This window comes from Moschus berezovskii, chromosome 22, assembly GCF_049115385.1.
Source record: "Moschus berezovskii isolate FMDL1 chromosome 22, NW_MosBer_1.0, whole genome shotgun sequence".
Classification (NCBI taxonomy): Eukaryota; Metazoa; Chordata; class Mammalia; order Artiodactyla; family Moschidae; genus Moschus; species Moschus berezovskii.
This window is the reverse complement of record NC_142481.1, coordinates 37,052,367-37,066,183: the sequence shown is the minus strand read 5'-3', so window position 1 is coordinate 37,066,183 and position 13,817 is coordinate 37,052,367. Positions and strand designations below refer to the sequence as shown.

The 13,817-nt window shown below is 40.4% G+C and overlaps 1 protein-coding gene across 6 annotated transcripts in view; it reads right to left on the bottom strand.

Annotated features, from left to right (window-relative positions):
* Positions 1-13,497, bottom strand: part of CNOT1 (CCR4-NOT transcription complex subunit 1) — an 83,587-nt gene extending 70,090 nt beyond the window's left edge. For all 6 annotated transcript variants that reach the window (XM_055412630.2, XM_055412633.2, XM_055412632.2 and 3 more), the window contains exon 1: positions 13,344-13,497. The gene's annotated coding sequence lies outside the window, so the exon portion shown is untranslated. The remainder of the gene's footprint in view (positions 1-13,343) is intronic.
* Positions 13,498-13,817: the final 320 nt, after the last annotated feature.

The window sequence follows — 13,817 nt, the reverse complement described above, 5'->3', positions numbered from 1 at the left end:
CAAGAGTCAAAATCTTTGGGAAAAGAGAACAGAACACTGCATTTTAAACTCTGGAGATGGGTTTGTGTGAATTTTAAAGTTACAAAATCACCGATTTTACAAAGAGCCCTGGGATTAGTTTAAGAAAAGTGTAACTTGACAGTCTGTTACTGTTAACATAAGCAAAATCCCTCCCACGGATTCCTTTGTTGGTTAGACCAGAGACATCTTTGTGAAGATAATTTGGTTATTCATAGCAGAGGCCAGCAACCTTTATAGTATCATCTAACTTGCTTGCTCTAGGTTTAAATATGGTATCAACAGGTACTTTGAGAAGACCCCTCCCCCGACAAAAAAGCCAAATAGACTAGGCCCAAGGCTATCAGGTTTATTGAACCCCCAACTTCCATTATTAAAAACACACAGAATTCTTAGGTATACGCTACTAATATCAAAGTCTGACCTTGAAAATTCTTCTCTTACTCTTTTTTTTTTAGGCTCTGCCTGTGATAAGCTTTTTTTAATTGGAGGATAACTGCTTTACAATAATGTGTTAGTTTCTGCCATGTATCAACATTAATCAAAGATTACATATATGTCTCCTCCCTCTTGAACCCCCATCCTACCCCTCCAGTTTGTCACAGAGCACCAGTTAGCATCATTCAGCAAATTCCCACTGGCTATTTTACATATGGTAGCTGACTCTTTAGAAAAGACCCTGATGCTGAGAAAGACTGAAGGAGAAGGGGACGACAGAGGACAAGATGGTTGGATGGCATCATCAACTCAATGGACGTGAGTTTGAGCAGGCTCCAGGAGATGATGAAGGACAGGGAGGCCTGGCATGCAGCAGTCCATGGGGTGGCAAACAATCTGACAGGACTGAACAACAAAGGTTTGTTTCAATGTTACTCTTTCAATTGTCCCTCCCTCTCCTTCCCTGACCTTGTCTACAGGTCTGTTCTCTTGACTTACTAAGTCTTTAAAAGTAGCATTCTGACTAAAAGAGGCAGAGTTGAGCCTTTTCTCATTCCTTTCCTTCGATTATGAAAATGTTCTACAACTGCACAGTTCAATATGGCAGCTATGAGCATGTGGCTACTGAAATGTGACTAGTCACCAAAAGGCTGAATTTCTAAAATTTTACTTAATTTTAACTAATCTTGGTACAAAATTAGGGACTTCCCTGGCAGTCCACCGGTTAAAATTCTGCACTTCAAATGCAGGGGCTCAAGTTCGATCCCTGATTGGGAAACTAAGTTCCCCTGTGCTGCACTAAGCCGTATGTGGGTAGTGCTACCATACTGGACAAAGCTGTAAAGTCCTATGGCCCATATAAATCAGAGTAAGTATCTACTCTAGCATCCAGAAGCAACCAATACTAACTTTGCCACTTTTCACTTTGGTTTCCTTAAGAGAGCTCACTTCATGACCAACTAAACCCTTATTGTTGCTGTTCAGTCGCTAAGTTGAGTCCAACTTTTTCGATCCCATGCACTGTAGCCTGCCAGGCTCTTCTGTGCAATGGATTTTCTCAGCAAGAATACTGGAGCTGCCATTTCCTTCTGCAGGGGATCTTCCCGACCCAGGGATCGAACCCACCCTAACTTAAAATATATACTCTGATGTTTAATATTTCTCCAGTAGGCAGGGACTCTAGATTTACTGTGTACAGCTCCAAGTCATTCATCCAAAATGTTGACTCACTTATCAAAATTCTAGTTATAATTACTGTGTACATAATAGGATAATTTACAGAAGCATAATCACAACAAGTACTTTAATACTAGAATTATTCTAAGCATTTTACCTACAGCTGACTCTTAAACAAGGGTTTGAATTGAGAGGGTCCTCTTATATATGGATTTCTGTTCAATAAATACATACTATAGTACCACATCCAAAGTTGGTTGAATCTACAGGTAAAAAGAGCCAACTGTAAAGCTGCCCATGAGTTTTTTATTGCAATGGGGTTGGTGCGCAACTCTCACACTGTTCAAAGGTCAACTATGTCAGTTTATTTAAACCTGGTAACTTGTTGAGGAAGACATTATCCCAACTTTAAAGAGAAATAGCTGAACTTGCAGCTACTAAGTAGAAGAATTATGAAGACATGGTAATAATAGGGCAGGAGACACAGGATTTAAAAAACACAACTTGTATTATAACTTACAAATAAGTATTTTAAAGAATCTAATTGTTTTAATGCCATTTCCTGATATAAGTATTGCCAGTCTTACAAAAAGTAGTGAATAATAAGAGCTTCAGCATATGCCACACAGTGTGGCCAAAAAGAAAAAAAAATAGGATAGATAACTAAATTTGAATTTCAGATAAATAATACATCATATTAAAAAAGAGAGAGAGCTTTAGGCCCCTAAGCCCCCATCTCTGCACTTTGTCTTTTAATTGATTCCTTTTTCATCCAGGAAATGACCAACTCTTTAAAAAACTTACTGAGAACTGCCTGGGTATCCACCAAAAGGGCACTGGTTAAGCAAATAAAAAAATGGAATATTCAGTTCAGTTCAGTCACTCAGTCACGTCCGACTCTTTGCGACCCCATGAATCACAGCACGCCAGGCCTCCCTGTCCATCACCAACTCCCGGAGTTCACTCAAACTCATGTCCACAGAGTCGGTGATGCCATCCAGCCATCTCATTCTCTGTCGTCCCCGTCTCCTCCCACCCCCAATCCTTCCCAGCATCAGACTCTTTTCCAGTGAGTCAACTCGTCGCATGAGGTGGCCAAAGTATTGGAGTTTCAGCTTTAGCATCAGTCCTTCCAAGGAACACCCAGGATTGATCTCCTCTAAAATGGACTGGTTGGATCTCCTCGCAGTCCAAGGGACTCTCAAGAGTCTTCTCCAGCACCACAGTTCAAAAGCATCAATTCTTCGGCGATCAGCTTTCTTCACAGTCCAACTCTCCTATCCATACATGACCACGGGAAAAACCATAGCCTTGACTAGATGGACTCTGGTTGGCAAAGTAATGTCTCTGCTTTTTAATATGCTATCTAGGTTGGTCATAACTTTCCTTCCAAGGAGTAAGCATCTTTTAATTTCCTGGATGCAATCAGAGTTTAGAAAGACTGGAAATATTAGGGGATAAAAGTAAGCTATATGTGTGTATATGTCCTTATATGCAGACTATCTAGTATAATACAAACAGTAACCATACGTGAAAAGTTAGATGAAAGAAGCTAAGATGGGAATTAACCTTTTTGCCCACTGATAAAAGAATAATTTTCAAAAACAAAATTTAAGGTCAATAAAAGTTTTTTGCATATTTCAAGATTCTCTATACAAAAATCCCTATCTACAGAGGTCTGAACCTTATTCCCTGTGCAGAAAGAGTTAATTTAACAGAGAAGGCCTGAGACTGCTTCTCCTTAGGAAGACTTGCCAGGTTGGCTCTTGGCTGTTGTCAGTACTTGGATTTTGAGAAAATTCCCACTCCTAGAACAAGGCTCACTGTGCCTAAACTGTACCCAAAAATGTGGCTTATGCTGAACAGCTGTGTTCCCTCTGGGAATCTGGAATTTTTCTATGTGGTAGGCAGAAGGTGCCTTCATGACCAGCCGAGGCACTGAGTCTCTATGAGCTTCCCTGCCAGGCAACATTTCATACACATGTGTTGTCACAAGTGCTGGAGGAATTAAGTGAGTCCTGTGTGACTCCCACTGGGAGAGGCTCAAGCACGGGAGAACAAGCCTGAGTTTTCTTTGGCTGTTGTTTAGTCACTAAGTTGTGTCCAACTCTTTTCCAACCCCAAGGACTGTACGCCGGCAGGCTCCTCTGTCCATGGGATTTCTCAGGAAAGAATACTGGAATGGGTCACCATTTCCTTCTCCAGGGAATATTCCTGGTCCAGGGATCAAATCTGCATAACCTGCATTGGCAGGTGGACCTTTCAGCATGTTTGCTTTTCTGATTCTGCTTTGTATCCTTCTGCTGTAATAAATCACAGCCCTGAGTAGAGCCATATGCCGAGTCCTGTGAGTCCTTCTACTGAATTACTGGACACCCACATCCCAACACATTCATTCTGTTACTAGTCAAGAAGAAACGCCTTCTGAAGGTAGTGGACTCAATCTGTGGGTCTCTTCTCTAGAATGTGCAGAATCCATTTCAGAATTTTACATTTTACCATAAAGACAATTCTGGAAGCTATTTGGATTGGCTTAGACATGTTTTAGGGAAGAAGGAAGTGACAGATTCTGGTTAAATGCTCACCAAATCTGTTTTCTCTTCCTGGCTCAATAGCTAGATTTATTTTTCAGGCTCCTGCACAAGTGTGGCAAACAGACTAAGCTCTACCCAATGAAATATAGGCCAAAAATGATTATCAGCCACTTCCAGAGCCAGTCCATAAAACCTCATATGCATGATCCTCTGATTCTTTTACCAACTGCCAGGTGAATGAACAGAACTCCCAGCACCTAGAGGAAGGTGGCATCATAAGATGGGAGGAGCCTGGGTTCTTCAATTAGTACTACACAGAAGGCAACCTAAATGAACACTCTCAATCAAAGTTTCAAATGTCTACCCTGCTAAGCCACTAATATCTTGGGTTGTTAGTTACAATGTTAGCTTGCTCTGCCTACTAACAAACATGATTGGGTGAAATTAAAAGTTACTTTTGACAATGTGAAAAACTGAGAAGTCAGAGAAATTAAGGCTACCAGTGAGAAAAAGAAGTGAATGCATTCAAGAGGGAACTGCAAGGACTCTAACTGTGGAGAATAAGGAAAGAAGTGAAGAAAGAGGAGGAATCAAATATTCACCTTTCTAGACTAAGCACCCGAGTTCCACTTACTCCTAACACGAAACAACTGAGGAAGAAAGTGTGAAGGGCAAGAAAGATAATGAGGAATGTCTGAAGTAAGGCATACAGATGAAATCCACTGGACAGTTGGAGTTACAGCCAGGAGCACAGCAAGTGTAGGATGCAAATAACAGATCTCAGAATCATCAACATACAGATGATAGCATAGGAGAATTACAGAAATAAGCATTAGACCGGCCTACAGAGAGTCCTAAGGAAGCTTAGAACTTATGGAAAGGTTAAAAAAAAAAAACTCAAAAACTAAAAAACAGAACTACATATGATCCAGCAATTTCACTCCCAGGTATGTATCAAATGAAAATTAAAATCCTAATTTGAAAAGAAACATATACCCCAACGCACACTGCAGCATTATTTACAATAGCCAAGACATCAAAGCAACCTAAGTGTCCATCAACAGAGGAACAGATATAGAAGATGTGTCCATTTACATACATATGGACACACACACACATACATAATAGACATATATAAACATATATAAAATGGACTGTTATTCAGCCATTTAAAAAAATGAAATTCTGCCATTTGCAACAATGTGGATGGACCTAGAGGGTATTATGGCTCCTGAAATCAAAGACAAATGCTGTTATGTTACCACTTGTGCAATATGGGGAAAAAGGAAAGAATATAAGAAAACAAAAACAGATTCAAAGATAGAACAAAGTAGCAGTTAAATGGGGGAGAAGAATGGGAGGAGGGGCAAGATAGGGGCAGGGGATTAAGAGGTACAAGCTAGTATGCAGATATACTGTATAGCACAGGAAATATTGCCAATATTTTAAATAACTTTACGTACAGTATAACCTATAAAAATGCTGAATCACTAGGTTGTACACCTGAAACTAACACTATAACTCAACTATACTTCAATAAGGAAAAAAAGAGGGGAACTCAAAAAGGGAAGAGTGGACAGAGAGGTGGAAGAAACTTGAGTTATTAACATCAGAAACCAAGCAGAGTTCTCTACTTAATGATAATAACTAAAACTTAGCAACAGATAACATCCCTAAGAGAGCTCCCAGGAAGAATCTGTCCACTGTGGCAGGCAGCCTCTAAAATAACCCCAATATTTTCTGCCTAATATTTACATCTTTAAGTAATCTGCTCCCTTAAGTGTTGGCTGGACCTTAAGTGTGACTTCAAAATAAGAGACTAGAAAGTCACCTCCAAGATTAAGTTACATGAAGACTGACTTCAGCTTTGTTTACCTCTCTAAACCTGTGCTCTGAGAGAAAGCAGCAAGCTGTTGTGTTGTGAGTAACCCTGTGGAGAGGGCAATATGGCGAGGAACTGCTATCTCCTAAACAACAGCCAGCAAGGATCTGAGATCTGACAACTGCTACATGAGTAAGATTGTACCCTTCAGACCCTTCTTACTATCCTTCAGACATGAGATGATTATGGCCTGTGGATACCTGCACTGCAACTCTGTGAGAACACTTTTTATCAGAAGCATCTAGCCAGGCTGTGCCTCTGAGATTTTTTTTTTAAATAGATAAACTTGGGAGTTTAGCTATTTCTAAACTCATTCTGCAGCAACTGATAACTAACACATCAATAATAGTCTATGAAAACCAGGGGGAAGAGATTTTATGACATATATTTGGTAGTATTAAAAAGAAATTATTGTAAATTATCAGAATTACTAGGAGATCACTAATGACCTCCAAGAGAGGGACGTTAGTGGTCAACAGGACTCCTCCATAAAGAGGACAAAACCATTAGGTAATAAGACCAGGACCCGGCCCAAGTCCCAGCCCCTCCAAAACCTTCCAAACACATCAGATGGTCTACAGATTGAAGTGCTGACCCATCTCCCCTTCCCTTCAGTATGCATGCTGTATACTGTTAAAACTTAATCACACTGCTCACTATTGTTTCACGGGTATTATCCTTTTCATCAGTTCCTGAGGACATACCTTGGGTTTGCTTCCTATCTCTTCTTCGCCTCCACTCCCAACCAAACAACTAGCTTTGAGGGCATCAAAAAATTTCCATAACCCTGCTAAGTCCAAAACCAGTATTCCACTTCTAGGTTTCTAAAATACAATTTGACTAGACTTAACAGGAAACAAAATGTATTAAAATTTTGCATTTCTTCCACCTTCATCACCCATCAAAGGTTGAGATAATTTTCCATAATCTCATTCCAGGTTGGTTTGTCTTCAATTGTGATAACATCATTATTTTATGTTATCACTTACAAAGTTTATTTGGCAGTATTTCTTCTGACATGATACATCTCAATTCCAGAGGTGTTAAAATGTTAAAAAATGTTTTAGAATCAGTGGAATATGGTATTTCTTTTCCATATGTAGTGTTTCACATATGCCAGTCTAAAATTAAAATAATGTTAAGTAAACCTGTGACTTATCCCAACAATATATGAATAGAAAGTAAGCAAAATAACCCTGACAACAAATCTGAACCCCAAAAGGGTATTCACTGGAATAAACTAGGAGGCAATATTGTCTCCAAAAGCATTTTGAAACGTGAGTCATTGGAATTCAGTGTGAAGTAGAGATGCAACAGAAATCTTGCAAAGGAGAACAGCACCACCAATATACTATTCTGCCCAATCATCAATAGTGCCCTTGTTCAAAAAACAGCTTTTGCATCAACTTTCTGAAGGATGGGCCCTAGAATGTGAACGCCTCAAGTTTGGCTATCCACAAAGTTAACATAAAGTCAAGCACAACTCATATCCACCAAGTGGTAGGAAATAGTATATAGCTGATGTGAAGTGGCTACCAAAACTTATCCAAGCAACAGTTTCAAAACTTATCCAAGAAACAGTTTATGTGTTGGGTATTTGAAGTACATCAGTGAACAGTCATATATCCCTGCATTCCCACTGTGGGAGAGAAACAAAAATCATAAACAATTATCAAACATATTTTAAATAAGACACTACATACTATGAAAAAATAGCAAAGTAAAGTGAATCAAGTTGGAAGGAAGTACAGGGTGCCCAAATTTTAAAGTAGGGTGGTCAGTTAGTCTTATGGAGAAAGCAGTTATTTAAGCAGATTTTAAGGAGTTGAAGGGTTTAGTCAGCCATGAACACATCTGAGAGAAGAATGTTCCAGGCAGAGAGACTGTCAGTTAATGCAAAGGCTTCCTCTGAGAGGAAGCATGTGTGAAAAGAAAGACAGGGAAGTCAAGTGTACCTGAAGTAAACTTAGTGAGGGAGAGAGTAAGTTGTCCGGGGAAGGTGGAATATATGAGAAGGTACAGGGCAGGGCTAATGATAAAAGGACTTTTTTTGGCTTTTACTAAAGACAAATGGAGAATCAATGAACAGTTTGAACAGAAGACACGATCTTAGTTTTAAAAATATAAGAATCACTCTAGATGATGAGAATAAACAATAGGGGAGCCAAGGGTAGAAAGCAAAGTAGATAACAGCACATTAAGAGAATCAGTGACTGAAACCCAAACACAGAAGAACTCTAAAAAGCTATACACATATCCCAAAACTAGGTTAATATATTAAAGCAACTTATCATACCAACATTTTGTGGTTGCCAAAGTCCTTGAGGGCTTACTGACTGGGGAAGACAAAATCAAAATAAAATACTTTCAAGGAATTTTTACATTTTACCTTTGGACAGACAACCTCAACTTTTGTAACCTCTAGCATAACTGTTTGAAAAGGGAAGAGGATTATTCCTAAAATACTCATGCCATAATAGTGACTATTTATACATGGTATACATATCTCTTCATTACCTAAAGAATAAAGAGCACCAGCACGAATAATTCAAATTGTGGACATCCCCAAATTATGTATTTCCAGGCTTAGAAAGGTTTAGTGTAAAACTTTTTCTTAGAACCCACCTCGCAAGGAATAAGGAAATATTCAAGGGCATTAGAGTCGACAGGTAATAAATTGGTTTGAAATGAAAGCTCTGCCAAGAATAAAAACAAATGGATCAAGAGTTGACTTACTTCATAACTATGTCACTTCAAATATGCCAATTTTACTCAAGGCAATGGAACCTTAGTACTAACTTTAAAAACATATAATAGCCTTGTGTGGATAGCTTCGCAATTTTATTTCTTTTATGGCCATGCAGCACATGGGATCTTAGTTTTCCAACCAGAGACTGAACCAGCACTCCCTGAAGTAGAAGCGTAAAGTCTCAATCACTGGACCACCAGCAAAGTCTCTTCACACTTTTAAAAGAATACAATCCATACATCAGCATACTTTAAACAACTGTTAGTGTTAGCAAATAACATTTATAAAAAGTGAAAAGAGCTCAAAAAGTATGCTTACTCCAAAATCAGAAAATCATCAATTCTTGATCTGAAATCAACCAAATATTCAGAAGCATCTTCCCAGTAACATGTGCAAAATTACAAAGCTATGCCATATATATTTAAGACTGCTAAAAAAAGAAGAGAACTCTTCTTAGAGCTATACCTTAAAACTCTAACTACACCAAGAGGAAACTTACTCAAATATCTGTCACAATTCAATTTACAGTGAAGAACATTGCAAAATTTAAGTGTAAAAAAAATTTTTTTTAAGCTGCTCATCCTTTGAAGGCCTCAAAAGAAATGCAAATTTATTACACTGATGTTCAGTAATGACCACTTTCAATAACTGTAAGAGAAACGACTATCTTTCTGTCATACTTGAGTTTCATATTTTTCACACCGAAGAGATGAAAAACTCAAATCTTGTATCTTGTCCTCCAAAAATAAGTAATTGATCATAGATTATCCTCACCTTTTTGATGAATGATCAAAAAGTTTTCCTTGTATGTTAGTAGTATGGCAAGACAGAACCAACAGTAGGCTAGAGTAGGAAAACCTGGTCTAACACTAATCTAAGGAAGTCACTTCAATTTCCTGTGCTTCAATTTTCTAAACATACCATTAATTCTGTATGACTAGATTTCAAAGTTTAACTTTCTAAAAGACGTCAACAGAATTAAGTATATATAGCTTGAAGAGAAACAGCCTGTACCCTCAAAGAACAAAAACAAGGGTGTATGGTTTTCCAAGAACACCATGTTCTATAAATCTACCCAAGTGTAACAAATGGAAGCATTATTCAATTACAACTCAGGACAACCGTATGTGTTTGGAGGATGAGAGACTCCACCTACTACAAAGTAGGATAGAAAACTTACCAGTCAATATATGGCACAAGTAAGTGAAACTAGCCAAGAGGAAGGAAGAAATTAATTTTGCTTAGGGAAATCAGGGAAAAGATTATAGACAGTACATGTGAATATGAATTGGAATGGTAATGTTTTGGTAGATACATATGATGACACTCCAGATAAAAGGGGCAAAAATGCATTTGGGAACCACTGTGCAACACCCTAAGTTAGTAACATGTTGCTATGAGTACAGAGGGATCAATACTTACACAGTGATAGGTCAAGGTACTGAAAAACTTGAGTACAGAATGCCTAGATTCAAACCAATGACAGTAGACAATTTGTCATTAACATAAAGAACTAACTGTATTCCTGGAATCATTTATATTTACAACATTTTAATGTATTATTCATGTAATAAATCCAATAAACAAAAGACACTGGAGATCAGTTAGAAAGCTAATGCAAAAAACACAGGGTCTGAAACAAAGAAGGAACTATTCTGAGTCCACAAAAAAATTAACAGTAACGCTGCATTTCAAACCTGAGCTCGAAATCCAAGGTGACAAACTTTCAAACTAATTATCTAAAAGGGGAAGTGTTGAGCTCTTAATATGAAGCTTAAGAGCAATAAAATGGTATCTTTCAAAATAATGCTTTCACTTTACATTTCATATAATTAAGTCCAACACCGTAAAACAAAAACAAAAAAACCCACAACAACAAAACCTACACCTCACTGCAGACACTTTAACATCTCATTCAACATTCTAGTCTAGCCTAGAGGCAGAAATGCATTTTTTTTTTCAGAAATGCATTTCTCAAACCTATACTCCATACTCCCAAAGGCTGCATTTCCTTCAAATCTTAACACAGGATTTCAAATTAAGTCTACACCTCTACTGACTTCTCAAACGAGTTTTTCAACGAATGCTTTATTTGCTTTGCTACATTCTTGCAAATACATGAATGAAAAGTACCTTAAAATTAACTATTGTGTACATAAAGGATGCAAAGGTTTTGAGCCCATTTTAAATGCTTTGAAATATGCTTCTTAAAAATTGTGAGCAAATAGAAAAAGAACTGCAGGATCTTTCTTTATATAAGGTCTTAAAATAAGACTCAGTAGGATGCCATTTTGAAACTTCCCAGCAGGAAGTTCAGTTTGGACAGAGGGCCAGTTAAGAAATGCTTCGACCAGTATTTTTTAAATGACTTGAAAGTTAGTTTTGTTCTCTTACCAAAAACAAAAAACACACCAAGTTTATGACTGGTACTAAATTTGTTAATTCAAGAATCATAAACATCTTACCAAAAATAAGTGTCTTGAAATATCTGGGCACCCAATTTAAATTACTGTAGACAAATTCTCTTCCATAGTATTGAGTAATAAAGATTTGTTATACGGTAGAATGAAATAAAGACTCAAGTTCATAAATTCATAAACGTAAGTTGGTTAAAAAGAAACTTCTGATAACTCGATCAGGATCTAACCAAAAGCACACTTGGAAAAAGCAACATTCAAGGATAACTTGATTATTAGTCTTTAAGCATGTTGTCAAGAAATAAGCATTTCCTCTTCTGTCCTCCGAGTTTGTTTTTTTTTTTTTAAATGACTTAACCCAAAGTTAGGAGGACATTACAGTACTTAGCCTGACAAGATCCATATTAAAGAGACCAGTACTTAAAACCCCAGCAAAAATCTAAGAGACTATATTTCTCTCTGGCTAAGCCAGAGATCCATTTGAGTTAGGAACCAAAAGCATTTCAGTTCTGTTCCACAATAATGCCAGAAAAGGGTGCCTTAAAACTGCCAAGATTACAATCTTAGGCAAGAAAGGATAAGATGCTGTTATTGGTCAAATCTCTGCCTTGTTTCCACGGAAGGAATTGGGACCCTTCATTTATTGAAAAGGGACCAACTCTCCAAACAAGTTTTATTATTATGCAACCATTTCAAAGCACAACTAGATGCCTACTACATTATGTATCATCAGTTCATTTTCTCCTTAGACAAGGTAACAATTTGGAATGTCCTAAAACAGGATAATTTAAACTGTTACCATATATCATTAAGAGTTAAAATACTACACTGCCAATCTAATAGATATGACAACCTGAGGATATTAAACCCAAATAATTCTATGCAAACAAGTTTGTTCTTAATCTTTTTGACCTACTTCCTGATTTTGTATTTGTCCAATCATTTTTCCATCCGTGTATCCCTACTCCCATCAAACGGACTGGCACGAGGCAAACACTCAGAATTTTCTCCGCAAAAAGTAATCAACTATACTCACTCAGTTATTAACTGTTAAAACTCCCCAAGGCAATGGAATTACAGAGAAATAAGAAGGGAGACTAAGAGTTAATACTTTCAGGGAAAAATTACTTTTCAGAGTCCTAAAATATGCGATGTTTGAGTGACTTGAATGGGAAAAGCTTCCTGCTCAAAGTTTATTTTAAACACATCTCCAAACCCACAGACATCAAGCATTAAAGTTTAATCCCAGGAAGGGTACTCATCTGTGGGAACCCGGTTGGGTGAAATCTGCAGAGGGGGGTGGGATTGAAAAAGAACATTTGTGCTTTTGGCCTTACGTAACCCCCTCGAGACCCGTAGTATCTCTCTGAGGCCTCCGGAAAACTCGGCTCACTAGGAGGGCACTTCTCCTGGGCCAGGAGCACCGCTACTACAGAACAGACACTGGGCCAGGCGGGTGGGGGCCGACTTTGGAGACAGAGTGAGCGCCCGGGCGCGCGAGTGGAACAAAACCTGTGGCGAGAAGTAATGAGGAAGTGCTCGCTCCCGCCCGCCCCTCCCACCGGCGGACGCCCGAAACACCCGGGGCTTGACAACGTGCTGGGGGCGCGGGAGGGGGCTGGCAACCCCGGGTCCCCCGAGAGGAGCCCGCAGTCGGCAACTACTCCGAACACGGGCACCTGCCCCCACCCCCGCCCGGAGCTAGGCCTGCGGGGCCGCTGCCCGCAGCACCCGCCCGGCAGTTGAGGAGCTCGTGGGGTCTGCGAAGGGTGCAGTCCGCGCGAAGCCAGGGCCCAGCCGCCCCAGGTGCCGCCAACGCCGCCTCAGAGCCGCCAGGCCCGGGCAAGGGGGGCCAAGCCCGGGTCTCATTCCGCGCTCTGCCGTCGGCTTCGAAGAGCTCTCTCCAAGCCCTCTTCCCTTCAGAGGCCGAAGACTCCGCGCGCCGCGGGGAGAGAGTCCGCCCTCTCTCGCCTCGCCACTTCCCCGTCCCGACCGCCCCTCACGCCTCGGAGCCTCGGGAAACGCTCCCAATGGCCCCGGGACCACCCCCGTTCCTTCCCGCACCAGCACCCGCGCTCCGTAGCTGACACCGCCCGCCGGGCTCGGCACCCGACCCCAGCCCACCACACCTCGAGCGGCTCCGGCGGCGCTGGACACAGGAAACTCCTGGGTCCCCGACTCCGGCTCTCCTAGACCCCCCTCTTCGGTTAACTCCGCTTGTTTCTCTACAAAATGGCGCCGGAGGTCGCGCGCTCACGTCGCGGCCTTTCCCCTCCCCGTTCCCATTTCACCATTTGCTGCCCGCCCGAGGAGGGACGGACCCAGCACCAGCCAATGATCGCACCCCGCCTGTGGCTCCCGCCCAATCACCGACAGGTGCCCGCGGATTTAAACCAATCACACACTATCACTTGCAGAAGTCAAGGAAGAAACCAGGCTCCTGCTAGCAACTACCAATCCAGACTCCTACTTCGCGGGCTTTGGCCAATTGCCGTTCACCGGTCCCCGGGGACGGAGTCGGCGGCCTCGCGCCTGCGCTCGAGGCGAGGGCCAATGGGGAGAAGCAGATAACTTCGATTTGGGGTTTCACGGACTTCCCACCT